Source organism: Mastigoproctus giganteus, chromosome 11 (assembly GCF_048544385.1).
Source record: "Mastigoproctus giganteus isolate SK-2022 chromosome 11, ASM4854438v1, whole genome shotgun sequence".
Classification (NCBI taxonomy): Eukaryota; Metazoa; Arthropoda; class Arachnida; order Uropygi; family Thelyphonidae; genus Mastigoproctus; species Mastigoproctus giganteus.
The window spans coordinates 78,218,930-78,237,097 of record NC_143585.1 but is presented as its reverse complement, the minus strand read 5'-3'; the positions used below and the strand labels follow the sequence as shown (position 1 = coordinate 78,237,097).

The 18,168-nt window shown below is 38.3% G+C and overlaps 1 protein-coding gene across 2 annotated transcripts in view; it reads right to left on the bottom strand.

Annotated features, from left to right (window-relative positions):
* The window catches only part of LOC150078161 (protein regulator of cytokinesis 1-like), a 185,713-nt gene that overhangs the window by 124,839 nt on the left and 42,706 nt on the right, over positions 1-18,168 (bottom strand). The gene's annotated exons all lie outside the window — the stretch shown is intronic.

Sequence of the window (18,168 nt, the reverse complement as noted above, 5' to 3'; positions counted from 1 at the left end):
CAAAGCTGTGTAGAACTTCCTCCAATTCCTAACATTATGCTCCATGGTATTAAATTATCTTGAAGCTGCACAACTGTTTATCTTTTCTGCATACTCAATCACTAAGCTTGAACTTATAATTATCTGTTCCTTCTTGAATCCATCTTGATAGAAAATATGGGTTTACAGAAAGAGTATAAAGGAACCCAGATGAATGGCTTTTGTTTTTTGTTTTTTATAAAATTATAAAAAACAAAAGCCATTTAGAACTGATAATCTTCATTTGTATCAAATATTTGTGAATTGTATTAGGTGTGTTTCCAGATGTGTCTCCACATGAACACAAATCTCATAGGTGAAGGTGTAATGTTAATAGTTTGCCTTTAATCATGCCATGTCCTGTTAAAGTAAATGAAGTAGAGGCTAAAGGAAACCTAAGATTTCAGAATGAAGGTGATATCAGGAATAAAAGATCTCATAACTTGTCCAATGGGTCACATGTCCCACCTGGCTTGCCAAACATTTACAAGTTCATTTCAGATTATTTTCTTCTCCTTTTAATACTGTTGTTTAAATTAATTCTGATACTAAGAAATTCTTGGCCATAAATTATTGTAATGTTTTTGCAGAGCCTGTAACAGAGTTATATTAAGGCAAGATGTAAATCCAGAGGTAATGCACCAAAGAACAACCACAAACTGTTCTGCAGGCTCTGACAAAAGCTAAGAGCATAGAGCATTGGAGAAAGAATAGCTTTGACTGAAATTTCTTGTTGCCTGCTCAATGAAACCAAGCACCAGTGCTGAAAGTTGTCATCAGAATAAAAACTGCATACAAATACAAAGCTAAAGTTCTTCTGGACAAAACCCCAATCACAGCACAAGATCTTGACTGAGGCAAGAGTAAAGCTTCTGTTCTTTTATGTGTTGAAATTTAACTGCATTTTCATCCAAAGTAATAGCTAAATATTTGATTTTGGGAATGAAAGGCAATTGCAAGTTGTTTAATTTGGAATAATCCAGACTTCCACAGAAAAGGACCATTTTTGTCTTTTCAGGATGATTTTCAGCCTGTTTCAAATGATGATCTAGATTTACCACTGATGACAAGTAAGGTTATCAGCATAGGATATTACATGGTATTTTGAAAGGAGTGGCAAAGCCAGTCAGTCACTGGGTATAATATTGCATACAAGGGAGACACCCCACAGGACCTTGAGGACACCTATGGTTACAGCTCTGTAAATATGTTGATATTTGGACTTTATAAGAACTTGTCAATCCAAGAAACACCTGCAAACAAGATTGAAAAGACAGTAACTACAGATCTAAGACATTCAAAAAGTGCTTTCCCAAAGGAAATCAAACAAGTCCCGGAAGTCAACAAAGATAGCAAGCTCATATTTTGCTCTTGAAGCATCCAGGTGGAGAAGATTCGTGACTGCAACCTCACAGATGTGAACAGCAGTAAAGCTATACTGACAGCTATAAATGGCTTATCAAGCTTGGGGGGGGGGGGGAACGATGGCTTATCAAGTTTTTTTTTTTTTTTTCTTATTCTGAGCAGAGCAATTTTCCAAACACTACTAAAAAGCAGAAGCAAAACCTGTGCCATTATTTTATGCAATCTGGTCACTAAACAAGTTCCCTAACAAATAAAATCCTGGACATGTGGTGTTTATGCTGACAATAACTGATTTAAGTGACTCTATACATGAACGGTATCACAAAAATATCAGGAAGGTAACTTGAATTTTCAAGCCAGATAGAAACGCATTTAGGATTATCAATTGGGAATAATCGATCTAACATAGTCTCCACTATATGAATCTAATTTTTCGTTTATGTATTATTATTGAGATAACAGTATTAAAGTTCTCTGGAGAATAGACTGTTTCTAGTTCATCTATAAAGAAGACCCCACATGTCGCAGTTGATTACCTGGATAAATCTGATTACCACTGGAATCAATCAGATTAATCCAAAGTGCTCTTTTACAGTACCAATTGCAAACATAGGCCTGTTTGAGATTTGTGCTTTTCAGCTGTTCAATATACATAGGGGCTTAGTACCTATGGCACTGGGTCCCCTAATTTCAACAAGCCTGATACACTTGTTTCTGAACAATGGTGAGATCACAATCTCACCAAGCACAAGTTTTCTGTGTAATGTTTTTCCTAGTAGACAAAAAGCAGGTTTTTAGAAAGAAATCCTGAACACCTTGAGTCAAAAGTGATTTTATTAAGCATCAAATGATCTGGAGTGGAAAGTCCTATTCAATCAAATACTCAAATTTCTCCCATTTTACATTTTTAGTTGAATAATGAATAAAGTCAAGTAAAGAAAAAGAGCTTTTAGATATTAATAGAAATATTTACATTGAAGAGAATGGCCCAATGATAAGTAGACATCCAATGAGATTTAACATGCCAGTTAGAAATATATTTTACAAAACTATCTCTATGTTGGTTTCTCCTGTGGATCTACTGTAAGTGAATGGCTGATTAAGGAGATAGATCACTGAGAGATTTTGAAAGAAATATATGAACAGTTTACCCTGCCAAGCTACGTGATTACTATGTCAAAGGTATGATTTGGAGTTAGCATCATTGTTATGATATTAGAAGTCTAGAGAAAGAGAGGTGCATGGTCCAAATAATTAAAGGAGTCTTTAGGTCTGCAGAGGGACAATAAATAGAAAATGGATTAAAAAAAAAAAAAAAAAAAACGAAGATGTAGTTATTAATACACATGTAGTAAATTATTTGGTACATAGTCCAGAAATGATGGTAACATCTAAGCTTCTTCAAAATAATTTTACGAATTTTAGGATCGTCAGTAGTAGGCTGACTCTAGGTTGCCTAGAGTACCCCATTACTTTAGAGGTATGGCCCAAATAATCTTCAGAAACAAATGGCTTTTGAATGGCTATAACATCAATTTAGTTTTCTTCTGCACTTTTCCTTATCTGATCAGCCAGCCACTGTCTGGGATTGCTGTCCCTTTATTTGAAGAATTTCCATATAAGGTGCTATAGCTAGGGGACTGATGGTAATGCCAGCCGAATTATTCATAATTAGTTCCAATTCATACCTGTTCAATGGCCTCCCTATAAACGTAATGATTTACATCACCGGCAGAATGATGAAATTCGTTTTTGCCACTTTTAATTATGCATGGGGGAGGCTCATCTTTTTGTGGACACTTGGAGAACACAAGACCACCATTGTTGCAATGTCCATATACAGGGAGTTTTTGGGTACAATATTTGGACATGCACTCATAGCCTAGAAAAAGAAAATACCATCACAACAGAAAAAAGGTGGATGTTCGTGGGCACCCCATCCCAAGTAAATCATGGCCAAAGTGGCAACACATTTTAAACTCCGGATAACAATCCCAATTAACAGAATTTGATGATCATGTCTAGGTATGAAATCAAAGGTTGTCTCCAGTTTAATTTCATCAAATGTGAAACCATAGTCAGATGATGCTTACACTTGAAACTGTCCAAGTCAGTTTTACTGGCCGTTTCAAGGATCACTCATTTATTTCTAGCATTTAAAACATTTACTCTGTCTTGAAATCTTTCTTCAAAGTTTTGGCAACCCATTCTTTGATATCTTGACTAGTTTTAAGGTCCTGTTCATCCAAGGCTTTCAAAATAATAACATTTTGTGGTTTCCTAAGTGTGGAATTTGCAAATGTCAGTCAGTACAAAATGTATTTGACCTAAAGTAGAAGAGTCAAGCAAGCCTCTTTGCATGACCTGAGCAAAAGTGTGTGTGTGTGTGTGTGTGTGTGTGTGTGTGTTATGGTGCACAAGCTGCTGGGGCTATAGTGCACCTATTCATAGAAAAATGATAAAAATCAAATTTCAGATATAATCAATTTATGTTTTATTAGAGTGATGTTTTAGAATTTATGATACATTCCAATTTTTTTCAAAAAAAGAGAAGAATTCATTGATATTTGCATCATCACCAATAATATGTTTTAATGTTTTCGGTTCCGGAAGATTTTTTAGGGAAAGGAGAATGGATATTCTGTCCTGATCATAGTGAGGGCAGTCAACGAGAATGTGTTTGACTGTTAAGTGCGAGGAATGGTGTGGACATTGAGGAGGATCCTCTCCTGTAAGTAGATGAAGGTGAGTCAGATATGTATGTTCTATCCGTGCTCGTGCAAGCACTACTTCTTCTCTTCGTACTGTTTTGGTGCTAGAGTGCCAAAGCTGTGGATCCTGTTTCAACTGATAAAGTTTATTATTGGTTTGGGTGTGGCATATTCAATATTCCACAGTGCAAGACATGTTGTTTGTATGATATGATTATAGTCATAGATTGGAATAGGAGCAAGGGTTAAATCATAAGTTGATGGATTTTTGGCAGTTTTGTCAGCCAGTTCATTCCCTTTTATCCCCCGAATGGGCTGGAATCCAGCAAAAGGTCACTGATTGATGATGTTGCTCAATTTTTAATAAGAGGCTTCTGATTTGATTTAAAATAGGATGAACCTTGTAAGAAAAGTTTTGTATTGCTGTAATTAAGCTTAGAGAGTCAGTGTATACAATATATTTTAGAGATGGGTAGAGATTCAGGTTTTCTAAAGCTAACTTTATTGCATGAAGTTCTGCAGAGAAGCTGCTATACTCAGGTGGAAGGGAAGCAGAAATGATTGTAGAGGGAAATACTGCTGCTGCTCCAACGGCTGAATGCGATTTGGAGCCATCAGTATATATTGGCAATAAATTAGCATATTTTTGAATATGGCTTGCATGGAGTTGTTTCATGTTGAGTGACGGCAGAAGATTCTTTAGTTAATTGTGGAGGAGGTGTCCAAGGTGGGTGAGAGAATTGCACTACGTCTAGCCTGTTGCCATTAGGAATATTCCAACTCTGTGTTATTTCAATTAGGCGTAAGCCTGCCGGTCTTATTTTACTGGGTTTATTTCTATAGAGGTTTTGCAGTGGTGGATTAAAGAGATATGGCCCAATAGGATGCTGACAGCAACTTTGTATTCGTGCTGCATACTTAAGAAGTAGGGTTTTCCTGAGGAGACAAAGAGGGGGCTCATGTGCTTCAATATTTAAACTATGGGTAGGAGATGTCCTGAATGCACCAAGGGCAATCCGCAATGCACTATTCTGTATAGGGTTCAACCAGCGTAGTGTACTCTTTCGGGCAGAATTGTAGATTGGAGCACCATAATTCAAATGGAATCTGATCAATGCTCTATATAAGAGAAGCAAAGATGTACAGTCTGCTCCCCAGGACATTGCAGATAAAGCTCTGAGTATGTTCAGTTTTTTGAGGCAGGAAGTACCCAGTGATTTAATGTGCTCAAAAAAATTTAATTTTCTGTCAAGGATTAATCCCAAGAATCTGATATCGCTGGTCACTGGAATGGTAAAATTTGACATCTGAAGTTCAGGATCTGTATGCATTTTTCATTGATTACAAAAGTGGATTGCAACAGTTTTCTGCTGAGATAGACGATAGCCATTGAGTCCTGCCCACCTTTGAACCTTATTCAAGGATATCTGCAGTTGTCGTTCAATGGATCTCATATTCTGAGAATGGCAAGAAATGGAGAGATCATCTGCATAAAGATAGGTCTCAACTGTATTTGGAAGTTCTTTTGTGATAGAATCAATTTTAAGGGCAAAGAGGGTTGCACTCAATACAAAACCTTGTGGCACTCCTTCCTGTAAAAAGTCATAGAAAGTGAGTTGTGGTATCGAACTTGGAACGAACAATTCGGGAGAAAGTTCCTGATGAATATAGAAAGGTTGCCTCGTAGACCAAGGGCATGGAGGTCGCTGAGAATGCCATGGTGCCAGGTAGTGTCAAATGCCTTCTCTATGTCTATGGAAAGCAAAACAAGATGTTCATTTTTTACAAAGGCATTGCGAATTGCAGACTCTGCCTTGATCATGAGATCTAAGGAGGACCTGTTCTTATGAAAGCCATGCCGATTATTACTCATTAGGTGTTGTGTTTCCATGGTCCAAATGAGTCGATTATGAATAATTTTTTCAAGTAATTTACCGAGGCAACTGGAGAGGGAAAATGGTCGGTAATTGTATGGCCTTTTAGGGTCTTTTCCAGGTTTCAAAAAGGCAAGAACTGTGGCATGATGCCAAGAACTGAGATAAATGTTTTCCATAAATATTCGGTTATAGTAGACCAGCAGTATTTGTAAATTTTTGTCACCAAGGTTTTGTAACATGATATAAGATATTCCATCTGGCCCAGCGGCACCGCTGCATGTTGTTTTCATGGCATGTAGAAGTTCATGATATTGAAGAGGCTGGTTATATGGAAAGAAAACTAAGGTTTGAAAAGTTGATGGCTCGTTCTTCAGTCTTGGTCTTTATTTTCTGAAAATCCGCAGAATAAGTTGGGGCCGCTGAAACTTCAGCAAAGGTTTTCCCCCAAAGCATTTGCTATGTCCTCAGGAGCAGAGAGTTACTATCCATTCCATGAAAGAATTGGTGAAGGGGTTGTTGGGAATTTTCCAGAAATCTGCCTGATTTTCTTCCATATTAACCTGGAGTTAGTGTTTCTGTTTATGGTAGATGCAAACCGAATCAAAGAATTCTTCTTGGCTTGCCTTTGAATGAGACGTGCTTTCACTCTTAGCTTCTTGTAATTAATAAGATTAGTCATGGTTGGTGATCTACAAAATAAATTCCATACTTTATTTTTTAACTTCTTTGCTTTTGTGCAGTCTTCATTCCACCAATAGTTAAGGTATATATTGCTCATCCAGGGTGACAAAAGATTGAAATTTAACCCAGTTGGCTTGAGAGAACTTCCATTTCCTGCAGGGTTTGACTAATGATGGTTGTGCAGTGAGCGGATCACAAATAATTGGAAAATGATCACTGCCCAAGTGATCATTTTCCAATTATCTAAAACAGACCATTCTATGATTGGAAACAGAATCGGGGAACATATTGATAGATCGATTGCAGAAGTTTGTCCAGTTGGTAATTGTATGTGAGTGGGTGCACCAGTATCAAGAACAGTAAGGTTTTGCTTGTCTAGAAAAGTTTCAATTAGGTAGCCATGCGTATCTAATTTTGTTGATCCTCATAAGGGATGGTGGCTATTGAAATCCCAACAGACAGACAGGGGGTGGTAATTGCATTAGCAGGTTTTCAAGATCTTGGTAAGAGAAGTTATGACTTGGTGGGAGATAGACTGATGCTAGTGTTAATGCAATCTGGGTTATCAAACGTACGGCAACAACTTCAATATCAGTTTGCAAGACAATTTGTTTGGTCGGGATCTTTGAGCTGACGAAGATGGCCAGGCCTCCACGGGCAGCATTTGAAATATTACAATCTTGTCGACAGATGGCATAGTTCTTTATGTTGGTGGAAATTTGTAGAGTTAGATAGGTTTCCTGTAGACAGAAACCAACTGGAGAGTAGCGGTTAATTAAGACTTGAATATCATTAAGGTTGCTACGAAATCCTCTGCAATTCCATTGTAGAATATAAGGCATTACTGATGTTTAGTAGAAGAAGCTGTATCTGACTGTTTTTTTTTTTTTTTTTTTTTTTTTTTAATGTAGCTGGTTTGTGACGTTCAGGCTTTGGTTTGTCTTTTTTGGAGAAGAATGGTCGACCGGTGTCCATTTCTTCTTTCGCATGTATTTCTAAGATAGGTTGTTCTTGTCTAGATGAGTCGAGTGTATCCATAGATGTTTCTTGGATATTCTTTTTTAAATGTGAGCTCTGATTATTCGATGTAGAAGCAATCACTGGGGGAGGAGGAGAAGGAGATGTTGCTGGTACTGTAAGTGCAGTATTATTTGCCTGGTTCAACTGCTTGGGGATATTGGACTGTTGCTGGGAGAGAACAGCCCGAGCCTAGTCAGAGATTGAAGTGTTTGAAGGGACTGTAACATCGGTTTGGGTGCCCACTGATTGATACTTTTGCGCAATACTGGCATATGTATGCTTAGTCATACTGGGAGCAATTCCTTTCCTTGATTCTTGAAAACTTACTTTATTTTCAATCTTATATTTCACAATTTTCTTTTCAGTTTTCCATTTGTTGCATGACCTGGAATAAGCAGGATGGTTGCCTTTACAGTTTGGGCAGGCCATTTCTTTTGCTGAGCAATCACTTTGAGTGTGGTCAGAGGACCCACAAATGGGGCAAACTTGATTTCCTCTACATACCGTTTGAGAGTGGCCATACTTTTAGCACTTAAAACATCTCAATGGATTAGGAATGTAGGGCCTAATGCGACAAAGTAGATAGCCTGCTTTTATCGATGTTGGTAGATTTATTTGGCGTATTGAAAGTGAGAATAATGTTCCTTGTAGGTGTAATTGTATTGTCTTTTTTTAGTCATAATCCTTTTGACTGCAATGACATTTTGGTCTTGAAGTTCTTGAATTATCTCCTACTCCGTGACATTCAATAAATCCCAGCTGGATATAACCCCTTTGGATGTATTTCGGGTTGCATGGGGAGAAACCTTTACTGGAATTCCAGCAAAGTTGGCAAGGTTTAGTAGTTTCTGCAAATGTCCACGGAAGAGATCCTGCCAGACTTTCCAGATGTTTTTGGATAAGCAACGAAGGGAGCTTACTAAGAGGCTGATCTGCAAGAGAGTGCATTATTGGAAATGCTGGACAATTTGTCGCTGAGGAAGTGGTTTTCCACCTCTTGGGTTGCGACGTGTTATGGTCAATGTCTAACTCTGGCCGAGAGCTTGTCGGCTCGAGAGGCAGAAAGACGTGTTGATCCATGTTTGTTCCTTTTAGCCCTTGGCAGATTAGATTTTCTGCCAAGATTTCTGGCACGGACACAAGGAGGCAGGAGCAGTTCCCGGTGTGACCAAGCGTAAAGTAGTAAGTGTTAGTAAAGGAAATATGAAAAATAAAGAAAGGCAGCTTTTCTTTCTTGCTCTGTACAAGTACTTTTTGTAACAGTAACTGATATTAAAAAATAAATTTCTTAAGGATAGGAACTTAAAATGGGACAGGAACATAAATCACTTTTCGATCATCACTCTTTAAGCACAGAGAAAACGATCTATCACAATCACTTGGCACCCGGGGCCCCGAGCAAAAGTATTGATTGAAACAGTCCCTGTCTGATGACTGGCTGACAGCCTCACCGCTTCAAGAAAAATGTCACAGAACAGACAACTTTCTCAAGAAATTAGCTCAAACTTGAAGAATACAAATTCCACCACTAAGGCAGAACTTAAACCTGAGGTGGACAGCTTCAAAAAACTAAGATCTCCAACTCAGATTTAAGTTCTTCCTGAATGTTCACCCTAGAATTGCAACATCACTGAGCCATAGAATGGTCACCTCTTTTCTATACATATATATATATATAAATTAAAATAAATAATAAAAAAATAAACTAATTTCTGTTAGCCAATATACCTTTGTGCATATGTTGTTGTTGTTATTTAGTTTTTAGGAGCATTAGCAACTAAGGCTATATTGCTCCAGGGATATGCGGTGGTCATTCCATGACCTTTCCGCATCCTCCGTATTTGGTGGTGACGGGCTTGAATCCCAGTCTAATCAAGAAGCATGTGCTACGCACTGCTGCTCCTGTCCACCTGGCTACGGAGGCGCCCTTTGTGCATATACCAACAAATTCAGCTTTCAGCAAGATGGAAGCATCATCATCCATTTTCAATCCACTGCAAGATGAAGGCCTCTCCAGCAACTTTCCAGTTCCTTCTGTTTTGAGCACTGGCCATCCATTTACTACCCAAAAACTCATGAATTTCATCTATCCATCTCCGCCTTTGTCTTCCAGGTTTTCTTCTAGCTCCTCTTGGGTACTATTCTGTTATTTTCTTAGTCCATCTGTCATCATGTCTTCGAGCTATGTGTTCTGCCCAAGACCATTATAGTTCTTTAGTTTTGATAAGAATGTCCTTTACTTGAGTTTGCTGCCTAATCCATGTGTTTCTCTTCTTATCTAACAGTCTGATTCCCAATATAATTCGTTCCATTCTTCGTTGTGTAGTTCTCAGCTTCTCTTCCATTCTTTTGGTGAGTGCCCAAGTTTCACTTCCATAAATCATGGTGGGGAGTATACATTGATTCATTATTTTACGTTTCAGACAAACTGGGATATTGCTCTTCAGTATGTGACTATATTTCCTGAATGCTATCCATCCAAAATTTATTCTTCTCTTGACTTCCAGCCATTTATCATTATTACAGCTAATAACTTGTCCCAGATAAGTATAGGACTCCACCTTTTCAATTACTGCTCCTTCAATCATTATGTCCCTTTCTGTGGCATACTTGTTCATCATTACTTTTGTTTTAGCCATATTCATCTTTAGTCCAAAATCCTTACTAACTGTGCATAACTGATTAAGATTTTCCTCTAATTCTTTGGGATCGTGGCTTATAACCACAATGTCATCTGCAAATCGTAAATGGTTTAGGTACTCTCCATTCACTCCTTTCTGTGACCAGTCTAATCTTCTGAAAGCTTCCTCAAGGGCAGCAGTAAACAGCTTCGGAGATATTGTGTCTCCTTGTCGAACTCCTTTCTCAATTTTAAACTTGCTACTGTCTTTGTCTAGTCTAATAAAGGAGGAAGCACTCTCATATATTTTCTTCAAAATCATAATATATGGGGTATCTATGCCTTGTCTTTCCAGTGCCCAAAACATTGCCTTATGCTGTATGGAGTCAAATGCCTTTTCATAATCCACAAATGCCAGGCATAATGGTGTTTTATATTCATTTGCTTTCTCCATTAGCTGTGATATTACATGAAGGTGATCCATAGTTGAGAATCCTATCCTAAAGCCAGCTTGCTCTTTCGGCTGATTCTCATCAAGTATTCTTTCTAATCTGTTAGTAATGACCCTTGTGAACAACTTGTAGATGTGGGATAACAAGCTAATTGGTCTATAATTTCCAATTTCTGATTTATCTCCTTTCTCATGCAGCAAAACTATGATTGCATTATTCCACTGCTTAGGCATCACACCTTTTCTATTGCACTTTGTGAAGAGCCTTGCCAGTTTTTGTGTTATGTCTCTTCCTCCCAATTTTAACAACTCTACAGTAACTTCATCTTCCCCCGGGGCTTTCCGATTCTTCATTTACTTCAATGCATGTTCTACATCATCAGGAAGAATATCGGGTATGTCGTATGTGTTGCTACTTTGCAATCCATCTTCCCCACTGCTGGTATCATTCCCTCGCTCCTTGTATAATTCTCTATAGTATTCTTCTGCTATTTGAATTATGCCTTCTCTGCTGTTTATAAGTACACCATCGCTATTCTTCAGTTTCAGTATCATTTGTCTTTCTGTATTACTGCTCATGGCTGCTGATTTAAATCCTTTGTTTTCCCTTAATGCTTGTTCTACTTTTCTTGTGTTAAATCTTCTTATGTCCTCTCTGAGTCTCTTTCTAATGGCTTTGCATAACTAAGTATACTCAATTTTCTCCATGTCAGTGTTTTTCTTGCTCTTCATTTGTCGTGTTCGGTTCATCATGGCAAGTGTTTCTTGACTAATTTTTTCTTCTTTGGATTTCTGTTTCCCTATAGGTTTCTTGGGCTTTATCACTTTCAGAAAGTTGTAATATTCCTCATCGATATCTTGGTCCTGAGCAGTCTGCAGAAGCTCAAACTTGTTCTTAAGTTCCAGTACATACTGCTTTTTCTCCTCCTCTGTTATCTCAAAGACCTTTGTATTATTTACTCGAGTCAGTTTTTTCCTTTCCTACATCTATATCAAGTGTACATCTTACCATTCTGTGATCACTTCCAACATTTACCTTATTCAGGACGGTAACATCATTCACAATATATCTTCTGTTAGTGAGGATGAAGTCGATTTCATTAGTTGTTAATCCATTTGGACTCTTCCATGTCCACTTTCTGTTCAACTTTTCTTGAAAAAAGTTGTTCATTACTGACAGTCCTTGAGATTCTGCAAATTCCACAAGTCTTTCACCAATTCCAAAATTTCCTATAGTTCCTCTTTCTGCACTGTTTGCCCTTTTTCCAACCTTAGCATTGAAATCCCCCATTATAATAGTGTAGTGGATTTTCTGCTCATCTAAAAGACTCAATTTCGGTGTACATTTCTTCAACCTCTTCATCATCATGGCTCGATGTTGGTGCATAAATCATTATACAGGCATACCTCGGTTAACGTTACCTCTGATAACGAAGCTTCGATATAACGAAGTCCGCAATTTCAAGCCCCATTTAACATAAAAAAAAATATTCCAGTTTAATCACCTGAAATCTAAACAAACTGAAGAAATTACGGAAACCTTTGGGGCTTCTCGTGGTTGGTTCGAGAAATTTAAAAAACGGGCCAGGGTTCATAGTGTAAAATTAACAGAAGCTGCAAATAAGTTTCCAGAAAAACTAAAGGAAATAATTGAACGTGATAATTTTCCACCAAATTTGGTGTTCAGTGCTGACGAAAGCGGTTTGTTCTGGAAACGGCTACCAACAAAAAGCTTCATTTCTATTGAAGAAAAATCAGCTGCTGGGTTCAAAGCAGCCAAAGACCGTTTAACGTTACTCTTTGGATCAAATGCCTCTGGCGATTATAAATTAAAATTGTTATTAGTTTACCATTCAGAAAATCCGAGGGCGTTAAAAGGTAACATAAAAATGAATTTACCTGTAATATGGAAAGCAAATAGAAAAGCGTGGGTTACCAAGGAGTTATTTACTGATTGGTTTGTTAACCACTTTTGTCCTGAAGTAAAACGGTATTGTCAAAAAAACAACTTTGAAGAAAAAGCTCTTTTGTTGTTAGACAATGCTCCGGGACATCCTACTGATCTTAACATGTTGGACACATGCATTCCTGTCAAAGTTATGTTTCTTCCAGCAAGATCAGGGAATAATAGCATCATTTAAAGCTTATTATCTGCGTAAAACATTAAGCAATTTAACTGAACTAGAGGATAAAGAGGAAATGACAGTTAAAACCTTTTGGAAAAACTACACCATTAAAAACGCAATTGAAAACATTGATAGTTCTTGGAAAGAAGTCACTAAAAAATGCTTAAATGGAGTTTGGCACAAAATATGGCCAGAAGTTGTACTAGAAGAAGAAAATAACATCCAAGAAATTAGAAATGAAGTTATCCAGATGGCTCAATCAATAGGTTTCGAAAATGTCGATGAAGAGGATGTTAGAAATTTATTGAATGCAGAAGATGATGGTTTTTCAGTGGAAGATTTAGAAAACCTTGTTAGCAACGAAGACAAAGATAATGAAGACGAAGTTAAAGAAGTTCCTGCCAAAAAAGTGTTAACAACCAAAGATTTAAAAAGGTGCTTAAATGACATTGAAAACGTTTTAAATTTTTTTAGTGAAAATGATCCTGATTTAGGAAGAAGTTTTATTGTTAAGCGATCAGTGTTAAATGCAATAACTCCGTATAGGCAATTGTTAAATGAAAGAGAAAAAAAGCATAAGCAATCAACTTTAGACTCATATTTTAAAATGTGATTGCACTTTGTATGTAAGTTGACTGTTTATTTAATAAAACTTTTCTTTGTTCGAAAAAAAAAGCTTTTCATTTTCTTTACGTAGGAACGTATCCCTATTCCGGCCATAGTATTTTTACCTCTGAAAACGAAGTTTCGCTTAACGAAGTAATTTCGTGGAACGCATCCTATTCGTTATTCGAGGTATGCCTGTAATTTTTAGCTTGTACCTCTTAGAAATCTTAAGTATTAGTCTTGACACCCTTGGTGATGTACTTTTGAATTCCAAAATGTTGTTTTTAAAATCTTTATGGACCAGAAACCCAACTCCACCTTCACTCCTTTCACTGTTTCCATTGGTGTACAGCAGATTTCCACTTCATAAACTTATAAGTGATTCATTTCTTTTTCTTGTTTCTCCAAACCGATGATATTCCAATCCGGATGAATGTCGTGACGAGATCCAATATTTATTACATTTCGAGGGTACAGCTCTAAAACGGTTTTCGCAGGCCGGCCGCTAGTTAGTACACCGGACCGGACCTATTAGTAACTCTCTAGGAGGCTTTCGGATCAGCTAGTGTATAATCTTGCTACCTCTACTCTGCCAGATAGTGACTGGAGGGAGTCCAAGTAGTGTGTATGCGGGGAGCATTGTCGAGGCCACGTTTTGTCAAGGATCTGGGTATATTCTAACCATGTGGACGCCATATCCAAAAATTTCATTACTTCATACAGCATGTCCCACCCACTTTTTTTTACTATTGAATACACCATGAATTGTCAAACTAATAGAGCAAGCTTATCTGCGAAACGATCTAAACCTCCCAAGGACTTCCTAATTCATTTAACAAATATACGTGGTCTCAATTCTAATCTCAGCGATGTCCATTTCCACTTGCAGTCTGCCAAACCTCATGTACTTTTTCTGACAGAATCTCAGTTATCGGTTGATTCAACTACTGCTCATCTCAGATGCCCAAATTATTCGCTGTATGATTCCTTTCGCCTCAAAGGTGGTACTTGTGCATATGTCCATTCTGATATTCCCTGTCAGAGACTTGGCAATTTGGAATCTCCTCTCTTTGATCTTCTCTGGCTTAAAATCTCTCTACCTCATTGTGTCAAATTCATCTGTTGTCTCTACCGTTTTGCCAATTCCACTAATCACTTGGAGCTCTTTGACTTCCTCTCGTTGCAACTTGACTTTCTCCAGTCCAACTTTCCTAACAGTGAGGTAATTTTCCTCGGTGATTTTAATGTTCACAACTCCAGCTGCCTTCCGTTTTCTAGTCACACTGACCCAGCAGGTCGAGATGCTGAGGCTTTTGCAATTACTAATGACCTAGCACAGATTGTTCATTTACCTACAAGAATACCGGACAATCCTAATCATACAGCCAATACGCTTGACCTTTTTCTCACAAACAACCCTTCTAAGTACACGGTCAAAGTGAGAGGTCCTTTAGGCACTTCAGATCACAACTTGGTGAGTGTCTCTTCTCCAATGGAACCTTTATCTCATGGCTATTCGCAACCTCGTGTTGTTTGGCATTACAAGAATGCAAAATGGGATGACCTGCGAGACTTCTTTTCTTCTTTTCCTTGGTCGGATTACTGTTTCAAAAGTTCTGATGTCAACGTTTGCTCAGATTGTGTCAGTGAAATTATTCTTGCAGGAATGGAATCCTTTATCCCACACTCCACTTTAAAATCTCGTCCTTTATCTAAACCTTGGTTTTCCAATAAATGTGCTAAGGCTGTTCAAGAGAAGAATGTTGCATATCGTAATTGGCTTGTTTCTAATTCTTCAGTTTCATTTTCTGCCTACACCAAAGCTCGCAACAATTGTAAAGCAGTTATTAATCAGTCCAAACTAGAGTTTGAACAGGCTAAGAGTAGAAAACTTGCTTCTTGTCCTAATGGTAGCCGAGCATTCTGGTCTCTTGCCAAAGCTATTGGCCGCAACTTTTGCCCATCTCTGCTCCCACCTCTGTCCAAACCAGATGGTTCTGTTGTCACTTCAGCCAAGGATAAAGCTGACCTGCTAGCATCCCATTTTTCTTCCAGCTCATGTATTAATGATCTTGGTAAAACACCTCCCACCATTCCCAACACACTCCATTCAATGCCTCCTGTGGTCTTCCATCAAAAGGATATCAGAAGGATTTTGATGAATCTCGATGCTACCAAAGCTCCAGGTCCTGATGGTATTTCTCCACTTGTTCTCAAAACCTGTGCTCCTGAACTTACCCCTATTCTTTGCCGCCTTTTTTCACTTTCTTATTCCAAAGGTGTTTTTCCTTCTGCTTGGAAATTTGCTCATATCCAGCCAGTTCCTAAAAAAGGGTGACAAATCCCTCCCATCCAAATTATCGTCCCATTGCAATTACTTCTACTCTTTCTAAAGTAATGGAGAAATCAATTAACCGCCAACTCTTCAACTACCTAGAAACCTTCCATCTGATCAACGATCACCAGTATGGATTCCGTCAGTGTCGATCCACTGGTGATATTCTGGCTTATGTTACCCATTTATGGACTAATTCAATGGAAAGGTTCGGTGAAACACAAGTAGTTGCTCTTGACATCTCAAAGGCTTTTGATCGTGTTTGGCATAAAGGTCTTCTAAACAAGCTTCCATCTTATGGTCTGCCAACTGTTTTTAGTAATTGGTTATCCAGTTTTCTCTCTGATCGCTCAACTGAGGGTGATGGCTCTCTGTCTTCTAACTTCTCCACTAATGCCGGGGTCCACCAAGGTTCAGTTCTTTCCCCCACTCTTTTCCTCTTGTATATCAATGACCTTTCATTGACTGGAAATCCTATCCATAGTTTTGCCGATGATAGCACATTGCATTCAACTTTCCATTTTGAGAAACCTTGTCCAGCTCAATCAGCTTCAACTTCTCGAAAATCTGCTACCAATTCCTTAAATGCCGATCTTCAGGTAATTCTCCAGTGGGGCAAAGACAACTTAGTTGATTTCAACCCTTCTAAAACTCAGTCTTGTCTTATATCTCGCAAAAAGGATTCTTCTGCTCCTATCCTTATCTTTAGTGACACTCCAATTTCTAGGCAAAAGGATATATCTCTTTTGGGGATTACCCTGACTTCTAATCTCTCTTGGCACAAGCACATTACAAATATTGCTTCCTCTGCATCTAAAAAACTTGGTTTTCTCTTTCGCTCTCGGCGTTACTTTTCTTCCAAACAGCTGTTCACTCTGTATAAATCGCAAATCCGCCCTGCCATGGAATATTGTTCCCACATCTGGGGCAGTGCCCCCCAAAACCTCTCTCGGGCTTCTTGATTCCATTCAGAAGAGGGCAATTAGGTTAATTAATGATTCATCTCTAACAGAGTCTCTCCACTCGCTGTCTCATAGACGCACTGTTTCTGCTGCATGCCTCTTCTACGGATACTTCCATGGTCACTGTTCTTCTGAATTAGCTTCTATAATTCCCGCTCTCTCTTTCAAAACAGTCCGAACACGTGCCGCCACCAGCCAACATCCATTTACTGTCCAACTTCAAGCCCACAGAACCAACTTTTCATCTTCCTCATTTATTCATTCAACTGCCGTTTTCTGGAACAACCTTCCTTCATACGTATTTCCTGAAAATTACAATCTACAGAAGTTCAAGTCCAATGTCAACAAATATCTTCTTTCGTCTTCTCAACCTCCAACCCATGCACGGTACTAAGTACTATAGGTTCTAATACCTCTCGTGTTTGGGGTTCACATAAAAAAAAAAAAAAATCCACATTTTCTAATTCCTTTTCCAGCTCTAATCTCCTGTCTTCACCGATGAGTGATCTTATATTGTAACAGGCCAAGTTCAGTTTCCGTGCATGGCAGCCTGGTCGTACCCAGAGATTCTTAGCACCCTCTGCTTCCACCCTGATCCTCTCGCTGCCGTAAGAGGGAGAGTGAAAGCTGCTGGAGACTGAGGGCCATTTGTATTGTTGTGCTCTCATATGCTGGAGGGTTTGGTCTTTTCCTCTTCATGCTGACCAGGCGTCTTGAAGAGAACAACTCTACACGTTCGTTGCCACCTAAGTGACATAACAGGGCTTACCATCGAGAAGGTGTGCATGAGTGGATTTTAGGGAGGCAGGCCAACCGGACTTCTAAATCTTCTGTAATAGAGAGGTATTGGATCCATCAGTGTTTTAGGCTGAGTGTCTAATAACACACAGGATACCTGTTCCCAACCCCAAATAGCCTTCCTATGTTGCTAGATAGATTAGATGTCTTTCAAGAAACCCTCCCCACTGTGTACAAAGTGTGCTCCTACCCTCAAATTCAAAGAAGAGGATCATAACACACAATATAGTTTTCCGATATCAACATAGGGCAAATGAATTTATTTACTGTTCTAGGCAGTTTCCCTAGACCCTGTCTAATTTTACTAATGTGATGAACAAGAATGTGTAGTTTTATTCCTTAATATTAATCATGATTGCATGATTACCTATTGTCTGTATCCATGAAATTCAGCATACAGACAAGAGCTGGCAGTTGTCAAGAGCTCAAACTTCTCACCTGATGGCTTCCTATAATACTTTTTTTTTATTATTATGGAAACTGTAACTGAATGCATCACTTAGCTTTTTTGTATTGTATGTTAAGACACATAAAAAAATATACAGTGCTTGGGGGAAATGTTTTCACATTCACTCTGTAAAATGTTACGAAGACCAAT